Below are 18,211 nucleotides of genomic sequence, written 5' to 3'. Positions count from 1 at the left end.
TTAATGAAATTCAACAGAGACGAAATACAGCATATCTGTCAGAGCCAGGGGTGTAGGACTGGGTGGGCCCTGAGGGGTCTGGAACTGGTGGGTTTATATGTGAACTTGTTTTAAAAAAATATTAAACAAACAAAACTATATGAGGAGGCTGCTGTGGGTCCATTCTGAGTCAGATATAGTTTTCTTGACACAAAAAGGGAGCCGAGGCTTTCCCATTAAAGGACGAGTGTTCGAGAGCCTTGAGTGCGAGCACATGGGCGGAAAACCGACGGCACAAGTCAGCAGAGTTATGTGGAAATGTTAGTGACCGAAAGAATGAGATACGAGGATACAACTGAACTGAAATGAGTTTCCTCCGGAGGGTGTCTGGGCTCAGCCTAAGAGATCGGATGAGGAGCTCAGACATTCGGAGGGAGTTCAGAGTAGAGCCGCTCCTCCTTCGCATTGGAAGGAGCCAGATCAGGTTGTTTGGGAATCTGATTAGGTTTCCTCCTGGAGGCCTCTCTTTGGTGGGTTTTTTCCCGGCACGCCCAACCTGGAGGAGACCCTGTAGTGGACCGAGAGTTTTCTGGAAGGATTATATATTCAGTCTGGCCTGGGTTTCGCCTCTGAATCCCAGAGAAGGAGCTGGAAAATGTAGATGGGCAGATAGAAGTCTGGGAAGTTGGAAATCTTTTTTGTTTTTGTTTCCCACCAAAGAGAGTGAAAAGTACTGAAAGTCAAACTGGCTAAGAGCCCATTCAGATGACAAGCTCTTTGAAAAACAACTACAATACTAAAAGAAAGCTATGGGTACATTTTCAACACGATCATTCTCACTTCAGTTTTGTAGCTTTCAAGTTCTTCATAATACTGAAAAAATGAAAAAATCCTTGTTCACTGAAAAAAGTCTTAAAATCACTTTAATGTAAGGAAACATGTTTCCCCTGAAGCTTCCTCAGTGTCACCCAGTAGGCTACACTCACATGGGCGTACTCATATACAGTCACATGACCAATCATCACGATATTCATAACTCCAGGTCAAAGAAGAACTATTGCGTGCCTTGTTTGCCACGGTAGATTTTATTTCATTGTATGTTCCTGCAACCAATCAGCACCTGAGAAGGTTGCCCTGTTGTTTTTCATCATGGTGTTAAATTTCAGATATAAAGATATGAAATACTAAGAACTACAGCTGGAGTTTTGATAGGAAACATAAAAATATATTATGACAAATATACAGAATGTACTGTATAATCAAAAGGAAATAATTGAGCGTAACAGAAGAAATGTTGATGTTTTTCCTCTTTTCTGTTTAAGCTCATAGTTCACATTGACCACTAGGGGGCAGTGTCTCATCTCTAACAGAAGAGGAGCTGTGGGAGCACGTGAGGTCCACTCACTAAACACAACTGTACTCTCATTGTATGAAACCTTGAATATAATTTTTAAAAAAACCGTGATAGCACAAAATTATTATTTACAGCAGAGAATAGATTGAAAGTTCACTCAGTGATGCGTTTTGTCTGACCTACGGGCTCGTCCAATCAGCTGTGTGAGTCCATAAATACCAGCTATGCTTGGCTGTCTCTCTTTATGAATCGTCTTTGATTATTCGTCCCATTGTAGTTGTCCCTCAGTGTCCACAGAAGACGTTCATTGGGACGACCTTTGAGGCCGATTTAGCAGTAAGGTCAAGTCACACAACATTAAACACATAGAACAATAAAACCATTGAAGGGAAACATTTTGAAATTGCATCATGCAAATGTCATGTCATCACACATTTTTTCTCACTTCTTGGCATGTTTTCCAGCTACCTCTCAAAGCTAAAGCATGTTGGCAATTACACCGTGGGTGATCATTAGCGCCATTCAAACCTCAGCGCCAGTCAGGATGGTTTCACCATTTTGGCATCTGTTTGATTCCATTTGGGCTAAAGGGCTGGGAAACCAGTGGAGCTTTCACCGAACGCAACATTTCCACTTTCTTTTGTTCTTTTATTCCAACCTCAGGCTTCTCCATGGGTGTTTCAAAGATATGATTTGCCTCAGTGACCCTTTCCCCTTCAAGCGCTGAACCTCCTTCTCTGTGGTAGAAAAACGCCCTTCCAAAATCGGATGCACGTCGCCCAGATCAAGATACGTGCTGGCAGTTTCCGCTCATGCTTGTGAGAGGGGTGATTAAAGTCTAATGGTGCTCCTCATGTGACAGAATAAAAAAAACACAGAAGCAGCAAAGTTCCATCTTTTAAAAATGAGAGATATCATTAGTTTGCAGCCTGGAGTTAGATTCTCATAGTAAAAGTCTTGAGTGAGCTGCACAGCGAGGGCTCTCCTTGAAAAGGCAGCAACGAGTGACTGAATCGGCTACCAGGCTCAAAAGGACTTTGAGAAGAGCCCAATGTCACAATCTCTTTGTGCAGCGACTTTACTTTACTGTTCAGAAAGAAAGACACACCTCAGTCTATCTTGTTATTCATGTTTTTTTTTCTTTCCCGCACACTTTAATTGCATACAGTCTTTTCATTGGGGTGTAATTTTGAGATCATCACAAATCACTAATCCCATTCACACGCCATCACTCGAAGCAGCGGGAGCAATTCAGGGTGTCTTAGCCAAGGTCACATCAGCCGCCCACACATTTATTTGATCCTCCAGATCCTGATCCTGTGCAGATATTCACATCAATACATCCAAAAAGGATGGGTTGTTCCTGGACTAAAACTCTGACTAACTGAAAAATTAAATGTTTCAATGTTTTTGTCTGACGGCTGTTGTCTCGTTAAAAAAAAAAAAGCAACACATTGTAGCTTTTACAACATCCTTGAAAAACAGACTCTGAGGCCTGTGAAAATACTCATCATTGAAAAACATCTTCAATCAGCACCTTTCTCTGGATCACTGACCTGGCCGTCTTGTGCTGCAATGAAAACGGTTCCATCAAAAAGCAACAAATACATTTGTCTGTTGAGCTAGCTTGCCAAAAATCCTGGATTAAAAGAGGCTCCAGTAATATTAGATTCAAAGAGGACATGTTTTGCTGACAGGTTTCGAAACAAACAAAGTCCAAATGGTACATACAGGCCCAACAAATCTATCGATGAAACAGCTAATTCGACAGATGCTGGCGGGGAATCATGGGAGTGATTATCTTTGCTACTCCACCCCCAAACCTGATAAAAACGAACTAGAAAAGTAAATATTAGCAAAAATGACCAATGTACAGTATTTCCTGTCACAGCCAGTAGTTACAGAGCAATAGTGTTATGTCTGTGAGGTTGTGCTTGTTTCGACTCGTTGAGTAAGTCCAGTATTTCCTCTTCTTTTTAAGACTTTGTTTGGTCCCTGTACCAGGTAGCTTGTTGCTAACATTGTTAACCCAACATTTGGTTGCTGTCAGTTACTGCATGGCAGGGATTCCTCCTGATGCCAGATCAGCCGTGTCCCCCTATTTAAAGTGGCACTGACTGGCCGATTCCACAGGATCCTTGTGAAAATACTTTCCGTCCGGCTGTGCACTTAGCTGATCACGTCCTCTTCAGTGAATGCTTGTGTTTCGACTGCGCAGCTGTCAGTCCAAGTTGAAATCTTGAAGCGCCACGCCGCTCTGCACCGCTGAGCAAGGCAAATCATCCCAGACAAGAAGTCGAGACAAGGGGAAAGCAGAGAGCATCAGGTCAATTTCAAAATAAAACAGACAGACTCCAGTTCACATATGTCACCCCTGTACTGACATTACAGGTTCCAAATGAACAGCCAATCAGCGTCAGCAAGGCAAAGTAACCAGCTGTGTCCTGCGTGATCTCATCCCGCTCCTCATGGTTTGAGTCGAGCTTCAAAAACAAAATCCAGTCGGGTCAAATGGAACAAAACCAACAGTCCTGCCTTGGACATCCACTACAACAGGGGGGCAACGACACCCAAACAAAGAACCGAAAAGATGCTAAACAGCCTCAAAGGGAGAAGACGTTGGTTCCAAATCGTATTACAAGTAACCTCCTCCTCATGCATTGAGAAAACATTCATCAAATTCCAAAACATCAGAGTCAGGATGAACATTTTAAGTACGGTCAAATCACACAGTCACTTACTGTATCCATCAATAGACTTGTAAGCATTGCAGAGAGTTAATGATGGAGACTGACGGTGATGGAAACTTCTCCCCTGATGTCAGCAGTGATGCAGACGTGAGTCGCCTCAGGCCGCCAGGATCTTAGCGCCGCTGTGTAAGTGTTGTTGTGGTTTTTCAGGGAGTACAGTGGCCGTGTTGTTATTGTTTTGGAAATCACAGTTTATGTACCAGAAGTGGTGGTGTTTCTCTCTTCGTACAAACTGGCTTAAATAATGAATAGAGAGCTATAGGGGGTCCTGACCCGGACGTATTAAATATGCATCACCACTACAGAGGAGGGAAGTACTGAGAGTCACACAAACACACTCATAGATCATCTTCATTCAGCAAAAACAACTCCAATACAAGCGCCCTTTAACCTTCTCTTTGAGTTAAAAGCCCCCCAAAAACATCATGTAAACTTGTGTGTGTGTGTGCGTGTGTGTGTGTGTGTGTGTGTGTGTGTGTGTGTGTGTGTATTGACTTTATGGCACATCATTATCCTGCTTTCATTCTACTTCTCTCCATCTCTCTCTCAAACTAACTATTGATTCTTATTTCTGTCCTTCCATCTTTCTTTAGTGCTTCACTCCCTAAACAACACCCACCCTCCTCCTCCTCGCTCTCTCTAACTCTGGTATTTCCCAGTCAAGCCCCCTCTCCTCCTCCTCCTCCCTTCGCTCTTCCTCTCCCCTCCCCTCCTGCTCCTGCTCCTCCTGCTCTCCCTCAGATGGATTCTTCAGTCAGCCGAGTGGAACTGGTGCGGCTGCTGGAGAGATAGGCAGAGAGGCGGAGAGGGCTGTGCTGAGCAGACGCCGGGTCGGAGCGCTCAGTTTGCTTCAGACAATCAAGAGAACGAGAGAGAGAAAGAGAGCGAGCAACACACAGGAAGACAGAGAGAAAAAAGAGAGGGAGAGACAAGGGGAGGGAGGTAAATATGTGACAGGATGTGGTTTCCCTGAGCTTGCAGAACATCGTAACACAGGCATACTTTGAGCATGACCTAAACACGGCAAGCTTTACAAGTGTGTTTGAGCTCTGTGAGGTGGTGAAGTGTGGAAGACGAAGCAAACCGCTGGAGCTGCTGCTGCTGCTGACAGTTGCTCTGGTTTCTCTGTTGCCCGGTCGCCCGCCTGCCTGCCTGCCTGCCTGCCGGAGGATTGTGTTTCCTTTAATCCAGGCAGCTCCAAGGCAACCTCAGGAAGCTTATCGGACGGGATCTGAACATCCATCCTCTGTCGGTGCTGGTTTCCTTCCAAGTAGAATGTGTTTCTCTGCGGGAAGCTCTGCTCCAGTTGCTGCCAAGCAGTGAACTTTTCAACGATTTTGTCAAACAGGTAAGTTTGCTTTCTGTTTCAGTAGAAGCTTTCTTTCCACATGTGCATGAACTCGTACTTCAGACGCGTCACTGTACTCAAGTCTGATTCTCTGAACATGCTGCCACTGTAAACTTGGACTGCACGGTGGCAACTGTTCACCACAGAGAGTTGATTTATTTAGAAGATGCCGCAAGCCACACGTTTGGCTTCTGAGTACAGTGTTTAACAAGAAGCTCCAAATCCCGCTCTACCACACATAACACGCGCACATGTTCCTACACTTACCCACACACTCTGGCTATTCATCATGCACATCAATAGGTCTGCTTGTTTAGAAGTCACATGCACTACGGATGGTACAAAACAGGACGGAGAATGCCAAAAATGTCTACCTGGATCCAATCACAGAACCAACCCTGACCGTGATTGAAGATGTGCACAGCATACAGTAACACACCACTCCCGCTCCTGAGAAAAGACACAGGGGGAGTGTGTGATTTGTGAGCTATACGTTATCTACAGATGAAGGGTAATACAGGTTAGCATGCGAGCTGATTTGTCTCTGCAAGTTTACATGCCTGCAATATGTTCTCCGGTTTAATCTAAGCATGCGTGAGTGTGCGAGGGGAGGAGGTTTAAAGAGAAAAACAAGTTGAGAGATGGCAGGAGGTGAAGGAAGGGTGGGGGGGGGGATGTCAAGGAAGAGGAAGAAAGGGGCATGAGAGAGAGGAAGAGATGGGTGTGTGTGTGTGTGTGTGTGTGTGTGTGTGTGTAGGAGAGAGAGAAAGTGAGTGAGCGAGCTCCGTCTGACCGAGCTGCTGTTAATTAGTTCCAGCTGGTGGGTTGTGGAGCATCGGGCTGCGTTAACTCTATACAGTGTTTGGTGGGTCAGGAGTTCTCTCTGTCTCAGGCTGTCTGTCTTACACACACACACACCCACACACATGCACACACACACGCTAATGCACACACATGCACACACACACACAAACTCTGACATGCATGGAAAACATTAACTGATAAATTCAGGAACATTAGAATGCAATCACCCAAAAGGCGTGCAGCATATGGAGCACATGCACCACCAACACAAACTGCGAGACATGATATACACAAAGTTATGCACGCACATGCAAACAAAGATAAAAGTGAAAACACAAATATGAAATGATGCACAACATATAAGATTAAGCACACATGTATATTCATGAGTATAATTAAACAAGACAACTAATGCAAAATGCAAAACGTGCAACACACAAATAAAACAAAAAAAATCCACGCTCGCAGATTGTTTGCACACTACTCACAGAAACACACACACACACACACACACATACACATGTGTGCATAGAGTAGAAAATGCCATGTGTTCTGTGTCAAGTATGTACATCAAAGGGAAAATGATTCGTGCAACATCCAGCAAACACGTGAGCATGCATACATGCTGCACATGACATGAACACTTCAACATAGGGCGGACACACACACACACACACACACACACACACACACACACACACACACACACACACACACACACACACACACACACACACACACACACACACACACACACACACACACACACACACACACACACACACACACACACACACACACACACACACACACAGAAAGAGAAAACACGTCTACATAAGAACCCCATATGGTGGCATCACACACTGACCGCTCTGCTACTCGGCTGTTAGAAATATGGAAGTGATTGTGGTTTGGGCTTTGCCGCGCTACAATGTCCCTTCAGATTCTGCGGTTCAAAAAGTGAAGAGAACATTAGCTGAAAGGGTTAATTACCCTTCATTACGAAAACATATATTTTCGTAGGGAAATGTAGTTTTTTTGTCCAGTTTTTGTCATGATTTAGTTTTGATTTCCAGAGTTTTGATTTCCTGTCTTGTTTTAGTTCAAATTTTTCTGTTAGTGTTTCTTAGTGTTGATTGTTTCATAGTGTGATGTTATTGTGTCTAGTTTTTAGTGTTTCCAGTTATGTCTTCTCCCTGTGTTCCCTGTGTGTTGTACTCTGTAGTTTTGTCTTGTTTCTTGCCCCTCTGCGTTTCCCTGAATCTTGATTACCCTGATTGTCCTCAGCTGTCTTATTAGTCTCACCTGTGTTTGATTACCCCTCTGTCTGTTTAGTCCCAGTGTTTCTTACACTCTGTGTCTGGTTTGTTCCAATCTGACGTCGCATGTTCCATGTTTTTCCTGATTCCTTGTGGCTTCCCGTGTTTTCTTCTTCTGGACATTCTGGATTTATTATTTAGTAAGTTTTTGTTTTTTTTCCTTTTGTTAAAATAAATCACCTTTTTCCTTTTTTTTCTGCAATTGGATCCCCAAACATGACAGTTTCCATCTCTGGGATTTCTGCTTCCAGTGAGTCTTTTTCCCCCCCTATAAATTAGCATAATAAGAACTCACTAAAGTGTGAACACAGAAAATATGTTAAAAGAAAACGGATTTACATTTTATAGCTAACGTCCCATCTGCTAACAGGAAGTTAGCGGAGCTTATGTCTGAGACAGTCAGCAGGGGGAGCGAGCAATACTTAAGGAAGCAGTCGTGGCTTCATCGTATCGAGTAGTATTTTTAAACACTAAAATGTAAATTAATTACAGATTTCTTTTTTCGTTGAGTGCTTACGTTACTCATATCTTTCTGACGGTTATCAAAGCCAGAGAAATCCTATAGTGTCACTCGCCATGAAAGACTATGACCACCATGATAGAGCCGCAATGACAGATGCTACATTTTTATAGTTGCCATGGCAACACCGGCCGTTATGCTAAAGGTCGCTGCACAAGGAAGCGTAAGCTGCTACGGAAAGCTGCCGTAGTGTCGCTGTATGTACGGTCGACGCTTGAGCTTGTTTTCATCGAGGGGCCTCGACGTCATCTTTTGATTGAGAGCCCCCTGTTGGAGGAAATGTACACACTCTACCTTTAAACACTCTCTCTTACAAAATGGCTCTCATGGCATGAATGTTTGACAGAAAAGTTTGAGACACTTGGAAGTCTCTGTTAAAACAACTACCCAGCAGTCACATGTAATCGTTCCTTCTGTCTGCACTGGCACTGAGCTCTTTCTAAAATAATGTTTGCAATACAGGACAAACTGCAAACTCCTCGTCTGAGTGAAAATGTATTCAGTTTTTACTCAGAACAAGATCAGCTGAACAGATAATGTGAGGCTTCAGCAGGCTGGGTTCAAGTGTGTTTCCTCCAAAGTTAGACCTTTTTTTTATTACAAGAAATTCTTCTTGTTTTCTTGACGGTGCTTCTGGGCTGAGCGGCAGTGCACGAACTCTGACAGTGAAAAGAAAAGTTTGCACTCTAAAGACTTTGACTTTGTCAGATACTCATTTGATTGGGGTTACGACAGACTGCCACGAATCAGGGGCATGTAAGAAGAGGAGGAGTGAACTCTTTAAAAGGGTCTGCACGTTTAGTATTCGTTTGATAAAGTCGTAAAATGCGTAAACCAATCATTAGTTTCTGGGACTTTAAAACACGCCAGCAGACTCCATCTGTTGCTTTTAAGACCTTTTTGTTAATGATTTAATATTTGAAGTTGCAAATGACTGATCAACCTCCTGTGATGACTTATTAGAGGGTGAAAAACTATCGACTTTGACTTTATTAGCATTTGTTTTGAAGGATTCTTGATGTTCTAGTTGAATGTCAGATCCATTAACCTTTAATAATGGCATGCCTTTTTTATGGCCGCAGATTTACGAGTCTTTATTTATGGCTTACAAGCATCCAAGGAGGATATTCCAAACCTTAAGGACACAAAACAAATTCCATATGAAATACCAATACAACCGGGGTCTCCGACACATCGCAGCAGGGGTCTCCCTGCAGACGGGTTTTCAGTAGCTTCCTAAGAGGTTTACAGACTACAAAAAAATCTGACCAAAGTAAATGCACCTTCACACCCCCTAACACCGAAATTCAATTCAATTCTCAGAAGTCCAACCCCCTGAAATACAGGATCATAGAGCAGGCCAATCAGCCGTCAAGTTTCTGGAGCTGAGGCGGGACTTAAGATCAGCAGTGCCCCAAATCATTCATAACTCTTCTCCTTCATAAAGGAAAATAAAAAGTCAAGTTCTAAAATAAATTCACCCCCAACAGTGCATGCAGTTAAAGATATGAACTATTCGAGCACGATTCGTTGTTTGAACCAGTCTGTAAACATTTTATATTTCACAGTAACAGCCGTGGTGTTTCACATGTTTCTCGCGTATCCTCACTTTGAGCCGTCAGTTTGTGTATGTTCTCTGTTGATTTTCTTTCGCTCCAGTCTTTTAGCAAACATGTATTTTAATCAACTTATGTTTGCTATCTGATCCGGGCACAGTCAATCCCCCAGTGTGGTGTGAAATTTGATTAAGGTAATTGGCAAGCGCTGGCGTGTGTGAACCATAGTGTGCACTCGTCTCCGCTCAGTATGTATAGACAAACAGCCACGGGCAGACACAACAAAATACCGGATCGTTCTATACTCATAACAATTTAAGGGGTACATCTAATTGAAAGCAGTTATTTTTGAACCATCTTGATTTCATTCTATTCTCATTTCATGCTGCACTTCTTAATCCCAGAGAAAAAACTAACAAGATGCAGATTCGGGACATGATGAAATATAAACATAGGAGGGAATGGATGCCAAAAAAAAAAGTTGCCAGGAGGTGACTTCTCCAACAAAAACGTTGACTGAGTCGCTTTTCTTTTTTAGATAAAACTTAGTTATTTGTTGTTGTTTGGTACATTTTTGGCAGGAGCTTGGTTTCATTGGTTGCATAGAAATCAGATTTGGCACCGTGTTTGGCAGTGATATAAACTCGGGGCAGTAAACACGCCTGAATGACACACCGGTTGATAAGGTGTGAGTTTAAGCAGTTCGCATGACAAGGTGTCATCTGGATTGCAGCCTGTGCTGCGAGTCTCTCATCCTTTCCCTCTGAAACGCTCGCTTACAAGAACTCGGGCAAAGATGATTCCCCCCCCCCCCCCCCCCTCCCTCTCTCTCCCCCTGCCAGGTGACAGTGATCGTGCTTTTGAAGATACTAAGTTATTCAAGCCTCTGGCGTTGCCCTAGACCTGAGACGGCGTATTAGGATGAGTCCTTCAGGCGAGACAGGAAACAAAAGAGCCGGTATCCACAAATTCAGACATTTGTGTTGACGCTTAGCTCGAAACCAAAGAGAAAGGAAAGAATGCGCCTTGATTGTTCTATGAGGCAAATTGACTCCTGTTGTAATGGGTGGTCTGGAAAATTGCAGCCATATTGATTGGGTAATGTTCAACGCGGACATGTCGATAGGGTGTCTGAAAACCTAAGAAGTCGGCCTCGGCTGGCTTTAATAAAGAATGACCCGCCTGGAGCGAGTTCACAGAAAGCAATGAGTCACTCACGGGAAATCTCTTCAAACTCTTCTGTGTTTAAGAGAAAGAAAGCAAAAGAGGGCAGAATTTTTCTACTCCAATTTTAACTTCTCTCTCGGTTGTATTAAAATGACTTAAAAAACAAAAAAATCCCCCTTTTACTGTGAGTCTGTGGCTGCAGCCTGAAAACAAGCGACAGTGTTTGTGCAGGTTTGGTCGGGATTCATGTTTATACTTATGAGAACTGTACAAATCCCAGCGTGGATAGATCATGCATTATAAAACAGGACTGTTAGAGGCGTGCGGAGCAGAGAGGAGGACGTGGTCCTTCACACGGAGGAGAGAAAAGAGGGAGAGGAGGAGAAGAGAGAGTCTGCGATGAAGAAGGGGGAGAGCTTATAGAGAAAAGAAAGAAGAGAGAGAGAATCTGACAATGAAAGAGAGGTTTAGAAAGATTGGTGCCTATTATTCTCCGGAGAAGGGAATAGTCATAGAGGGGTTGGTTCCCATGGCAATAGCTGCCTCGATGAGTGCGTCTGTGTGTGTGTGTGTGTGTGTGTGTGTGTGTTGACGGCGTGTATTCAGGGCCCTTGAGACTGTACGGAGACGAGGTTGGCCGAGGCCATGGCGAAAACCGCGGAGCCAACCAGAGCGTCGGAACGACAGAGAATCTCAGACAGACACTATTGTTTACTCTGCCTTACTTCTAACCTCTCATCTTCCATATTTTTTGCTCCTCCCGCAGGCTCGCCATTATGTAGCGTCCTTGGGCATTCAAAGCAAATATAACAAAATTCATTGAGTTGAAAAAGCAATTCCACCTTCGGCACCACGGCCTCCTTCTCCGGGAGGGAGCGAGAGTTTAGACGCGGAGACGGAGGCCTCCAACATTATTGCACATTCACTCGCAACACTTCTCTCGTATTAGGTGACTGTTTGTTACACATTTTGTTTCTTTAATAATAATTAGTTAAATGTTGAACTTGAAATAACATCTCATTGAAGTTAGTGCCCGTTTTAAAATCACCATTTTGACATTCGAAATAAACATGTTTATGACGAGTGCTGTGCAAATTCAGCCTTAAAATCAGTGAGCTCAAAGTTCAGTTCAGTTCATCCCTTAACAGGGAAGGTCATCGGTTCGATCCCCAGCTCCTGCAGTCACATGACCGTTGTGTCAGTGGGTGAGACACTTAACCTGAGTCGCTTCTTCTCTGGCGTATGGATGGAATCAGTAACTTCTGATGGTCACCTTCCAAACTCAAGCTTAAGTTCAGGCTGCACTGAGCTTCGTTTTCAGAAGGTCCTGCATGCTTCTTGTACCCATCATTCACTCCCACTTATTTATTGATTCTCGTCAGAAACGGGTGATGAGGCACGTGTTAAGCTGTAAACGTTAAATCGACACGTCAGTTGAATCAATCACTTAACACAGTAATCATTCGAGCAGCTTGCCTGCACATACGTTCAGAGGTGATTTGCAACTGACTTCATTCACTGAATGACTGTCCTGGAAACACATTCAGAATGAAAGCGGTTATGTCACTCGCCCCAGGCTGCAGACCTCATCTCAGCGTGCGCAGGTTTGAGTCCGACCTCAGCCCTTTGCTGCACGTCATCCCTCGCTCTCCCCTCCCATCATTTCCTGCCTCTCTTCAGCTGTCCTATCCAGCACAGCAAATGTAAATCAGCCTTTTACTTAAAAAAATCAAACCCAAAGTGCTGCCATATTTTACCTTTCAGAACCGGGATATTCTACAGTATAGCTACAGTATAGCTACTGTATGCGTCTGATGCGTGCCAGGCACCGTAAGGCCCATTTTGGCACACGCTGCTTAGCCACACCCCTTCAAGTGTGAGTGGCCATTTTTGATTTCACACAGAGCCCTTCGTAGTCAGCTGTCCGCTAGCCAAAGAGGCGTTTATCAGTGTTTTATTAAGTCTCCAGGCTTGCTATATTCTGGTCACCCATGGCAACAACATGGTTCAGGTTTCATTGCTATAGATGGGTCTTCATTTCGTGTGCTGTGATTCATTTAGTTGCTTTGATATGAGCAGAAAAAAAAGCCTCATATAAAACAGGAAGTTTGTTTTTAAACCATCTATCGCGGTTTGTGTCCTTCGTTGTCACTTTTGTTGTCACAAAAAGATTTTCAAAATCCTGTGGGTTGTTTTTATCCAATTTTGCCGCCCTGTGTGTCAAATGGTGCCTCGAGAAGTTTGATATTTCCTCCATTGTGGGAGACTGACGGACGCACTCAGCTCAGGTTCACGACAGTTAAAGGAGTTCATCAGCGAGCCGGTTTCATTATGAAAATATGTGTAAAAGCTTCCATTGAAGCTGTGCAGCCCCCTCTTCTCTGTCCTCCTTTGAAAAGGGATATTTTAACCAAAACGTGTCAGAATTCAGCTGAAGACGTAGTTTCTGTTTACTGGCCTCAAGCTAGCGAAGCTTTTTGTGTGTAACTCTAAAAAAGAAGAGTAAGCACGTTAAAAAGAGAAGGAAAGGAAACAAGTCGCTGTGCAGTGAGTATGTATTCAGCCTCATGGGAACCACCAGCCCATGACGCCTACAGGCAGGCTGTTTCACACTCTGCAGGTTTACATCATTACATCAGTCTGAATAAAGGTTTAGTTTATATATATATATATTTTACAGTTATGTACAGATGCATACTGTAGGTCCCAGTCAAGGCAAGTTTATTTCTACAGCACTTTTTTTTTTGCTCTCTCTCTTTTTTGTGCCTTTATTTTGGAGCGATAGGACAGAGATGGACCTCATGGAGAGAGTGTGGGGGGGGGAATGGAGTCAACCACCGCCTGCCAACTAACCACAGCGCCACCAGCAGCCTCTTCTACAGCACATTTTAGAGACAGGACGTTTCAAAGTTCTTCACACAAGGCGTCAAAAGCATCATGACAAAATCACTAAAACAAACCACAAGCATTCAGAGAGATACGATGTTTGTATGTGAAATGATTTCTGTCTAACACGATGACCACATGGTGGAGGTCTGTGTGCTCTGCAATCAGGACAATTTAGCATCTAAGCAAAGAAGCAGCAGACAGCTTCTGTTGTGATAAACATCATGGAATACAAACACCAACATGATATAGGCTTTTATAATAGTGCGATAACCAGCTGTTCACAGAGCTGTGTCGGAGAACTGATCTAATTAGTGTCGCTTGTAAATCGTGGACAGACTGCTGGAGTAGAAAGTCTCTCCCTTCTTACAGCTCTGTGGGTCCCTCAGGATGAACATTAGGAAAACAGAAGTGGTCATAAGTTTGCTTAAACGACGATTTAAACTGATCACAACCAGCTGAAATCGACACGACATGACAAACGCTCGCCTCCGGAAAAGAAGGGACAAATGAAGTCATCCAGTACAAACTAAACGCATCCCTTCCTGTTTTACAGTTTGTCATAGTTATGATTTATTATTTTTGTTATGTTGTCAAGTGACGAGAATACTACTTTAAAGCAGGTCACAAATTGCGTTTTTATACTTCTACAAAACTTCTCAAAATGTTACCTAATTTTTCTGTCAGCGCATATTTCACTCAGACTTCTTCTTGCCCGCGTTTGAATCCTGGACCTGTTGAATCCGCCTTTGCTGCTGAGTCAGGAAATATTCAGAAAAAGAAAGAAACAGACAATGCAAATATACAAGAAGAAACTTCAAGTTTTAAGCTACAAATAAATCAGTCAATTGTTTCCGCCTGCGAAAAAAACCAAAAAAAAACCCAGCGCTAACATTTTCCTGCAGGTCAGGGGGGGGCTGCATGTGACAGACGCACTCTGCAGTAAACATGAGTCATTTGAAGCATTTACATCAACTGTCAGTGCTGCTTGTCTTCCTGTGAGGTCGGCCTCATCCTCATGTTCACGATGGCTTCTCTCTCTAACCGCTCTGCCTCTGAGAGCCCTTTAGGCTGCTGCTCCAATAAACTGTGGATGATAGAACTGGACCAGCAGTACCCACCACAACACACTGCGCAGCGCTCCTCTCCACTCGTCAGATTAAGAAGATCAAAAGTCAGAAAAAGCAGGGCACGGAAAGAGAGAGAGAGAGAGAGAGAGAGAGAGAGAGAGAGAGAGCAGGCTTTAAAGGCAGACTACATGGAGGAGAACACAAGAACACAGTGTCCCTAATTAATGTCTTCCTACATTAATCCACTGTGAAACTTCCCATGCTGCTGGGTTTGATCTCAGCATCGCTGCTATCAAAGCCTGTGAACGCGGCCTTGTAATACAGGCAAGATCTCTCAGACAGCATTAAGAATAATTATTCACTGAAGTTTCTTCTTGTTCCCGATGCTGTGATGTCTTCATGTTCAGGTGGGATTTTTGTACCTATCTACCTCAAAGTCATTACAAGATGCACAGGGCTAATTCACATCTCTCCAGCTGAGAGAGTTGATGAAAGGACAGTTGATGCTTGTAGAGACGAGCTCATAAAGTCTCCTGCTCTTCATGGATCTTTAGCCTATTTCAGCTTGTTGTTTTGGTCCAATCGAAGGAGGAGAAATTCACTTCTACAAACAAACACATGCACAAACAGCATCCAGTGAGCATGCACTCATTTAGAGTGATGTCAGAGTAAAGGGGACTGTGGTACCGCCCACAGCGAGCGCTCCTGAGCTTGGGGGGGGGGGGGGGGGGGGGGGGGGGGGTGCAGGAAAGGTGGGCGCCTTGCTCAAGGGCGGCAGTGCGCAGGAAGCGAACTGGCACCTCTCTAGAAAAGCCCAACAATAAACCTTTAAAAACATGAAATATCTAAATCAGCAGTGAAGTCCCCTTTAAAGCTCTGCTCTTCTGGATGTTGTCGTCCTTTGAAGTCTGTACTGAGATCAGGTTGATCCAGTTTTTATTTTAACAAATGGGATGAAAGTCAGCTGGATTATTTTATCCTTGGTAGAAAACCATGTGGATCTTTTTTATCTGGCTCAACCCTTTTCAAGAACTGGTCTGCGGTCTTTCCTTCAGGAGTTGGTGGAGACCAAAAACAGAGCCTAAATGGCAGCAAATATTGGATTTAAACTTGTCAGGAAGCTGGAGAAACATCTGCTTACACCTTCCAAGAGTGTGCTGCTAAAAGTCTCCCTGTTAAACAACTCTGCACAAGCAGCTTCAAAATACAATGAGTGAGCTTATCAGCGCAATGTAATCTTCTTCTTCTTCGACAATGGATTTTTTTGTTGTTGTTTTTTTTTGCTACATCACCATGAAAAGCAACAAAGAGCCTCGAGTGGCCGAAGCTACAACAGAAAACAAAGACAACATCGTCTTCCAGCTGGCGTGATTGACAGATAAAAAACATGGCAGATCGAGACAAAGCGTCTTCCTGATGTTGCCTTTCTTATTCAGCACAATACAAAGTGCTGCGCGATGTTTGGGTAGTGTGAGCCAAAGTTAAGTGCGTCTCGGATACAACAAAGCATCAGAACATCAATCTGGGTTTATGAGAAGAGAATCTTATCGAGTTAAACCTCTTATTGAATAAAACCTCAACCAGCCATTAGCAAGAGACAAACAAAACAAAAGAGAGAACAAAAAGGTAAGAGGATCGTTGCTAATTCAGCAAAAGGGAAATCGATGTTCCTCTTCCTGTTTTGTTTTATTTCACCCCTGAAGCTAGCCAATGTCTGTCTACTGGTGAAGCCTCAGTGACTCCCCCGCCTGTCAAATTCTGATAAAAGCTGGGTGCATACAGGTGGAGCATTTCTCTCGCCCCAGAGGAGAGGTCTGAGTCAAAAATCTTAAACCTCACAAATTCTTAAAAAAAAAAAAATCCTCTGTCAGTGCAGCTCTAAAAATAATGCTGTTAGCCTTCGCCTCACATCATCGCCTCCTCGTTGGTCTCAAGGAGCTATGCAAATACAACCCCTTCATTTTCTTCTCTTCCACTTTGTTTTCTTTACACCCCCCCCCCCTTCCACTTCCTATTGTTCCGACTACCTCTCCTCCCTCTCCTGTAGCCGACATGACAGAGCTTCGCCTCCCGTCTTGTTGTTGCTGCTTCTCTCCAGGGTCGGCAGGAGAAATGATAAAAGCTATTTACAAGTAACTGTAGGCAACAGTGAAAAATCCAAGACAGAGAAAAAGAATCAGACTCTTTTTCTTCCATTCTGTGTTTCTTTGATGCCGGAGCCATTTGTGATGCTGTGTTGTGAACTGCGGCACAGAACAGCGCAGTCCTGAGTGACTATTTAGAAGGGGACCGAAGCACTTTACAGGGACTATGCCAGCTCCTGCAGATTGTATTAGGCTTGTTTGTTGTTTGAAATGGAAGAAGACATCAGTCCTACTTGGAAACACACTGAGAGGCAGAGACACGACTCCTCGGTGCATCTCGTTACATCCAATCATTTGACGATCTTCCAAACCCAAGGCGCATGAAATCGAGAGGAGGACGGACAAATTCACAAAAGGATGAAGGAACTTTTTTGGGGATGCTTTACGACAACCTGTGCAATTGAGACACAATTGAGTTGATTCAACACTGAAATGTAGAATTCGTACACGGGGGTTTTGACTTTCAGTATGTGAAGTGTGCTGGTTTCAGTCTGAGCTGAATTGACCAATCACGTATCAGCAGGCGTTGGTGTATACAGGTGAAAACGGTGCATTTGAACGACAACGAACAGGCGAAACTTTCATCCACCCTGATGAGTTCCACGAGCAAAAATATACAAAGTGCAAAAAAAAAATGCATGCAGATGTCAGATGGGGGCCACCTCAGGGAGGTCTCCTACTGTCGTTGCAAAATTTGCCTTTTTGTGCCACTGCTGTGGTTTTGAGACTGGAGCTCCAAGCAGTTGCCTGTTGACCAGCAGCGCCTCTGCATAGCAGCTCCATTAGTAGTCATATGAGAGATTTGTTTGTCTCTCGTCTCTGATAACTGATACCTGTGTAAAGGTGAAGAAACAATACATTATAGATAAAACTTGAATCTGATGACCACTGTGTGGAGGAAGCCAATCAGCGTTTAGATTCCCTGATTATTTCAAATGATCGAACTGTCCGCCATTCAGCAAACATTTTAAAAGTTGTATTCTTGGGGCGCCAGTGCGGGGCGAGTGGTGAGTTTGAACAGAGGCAACAGTGCTTGAATCCAACAGCCCAGTTCAGTTTCCTCGACCCCGTCCTGACGCTCGTTATCTCTTCACTTTCTCATCCAGTAGCTTACTGAACAAATTAAAGATACAACTGTGCAAAATATGTGAGAATCTAATTTTGCACTTCTTTCTCAGTTATTCGGCTATGTTGGCACGAGAGACCCTCGCAGCACGACACGAGAACCCAAAATAAGAGCAAACTCACACTGCAAACAACACGTTAGGTGCTTGTTTTTGTTGGAATACCACGTGCACATCATGCTTTGTGATT

General features: G+C 43.7%; 1 protein-coding gene across 3 annotated transcripts in view; it reads left to right on the top strand.

The window, feature by feature from the left end:
* The first annotated feature begins 4,810 nt into the window (after positions 1 to 4,810).
* The window catches only part of rftn1b (raftlin, lipid raft linker 1b), a 112,026-nt gene continuing 98,625 nt past the window's right edge, over positions 4,811 to 18,211 (top strand). The window contains exon 1 of one of the 3 annotated variants that reach the window (XM_079344203.1): positions 4,811 to 5,431. The gene's annotated coding sequence lies outside the window, so the exon portion shown is untranslated. The other 2 variants (XM_079344205.1, XM_079344204.1) reach the window with 2 other exon arrangements.

The sequence above is a fragment of the Symphodus melops genome (genome assembly GCF_947650265.1).
Source record: "Symphodus melops genome assembly, chromosome: 5".
Lineage (NCBI taxonomy): Eukaryota > Metazoa > Chordata > Actinopteri > Labriformes > Labridae > Symphodus > Symphodus melops.
This window is presented reverse-complemented; position numbering and strand designations above follow the sequence as displayed.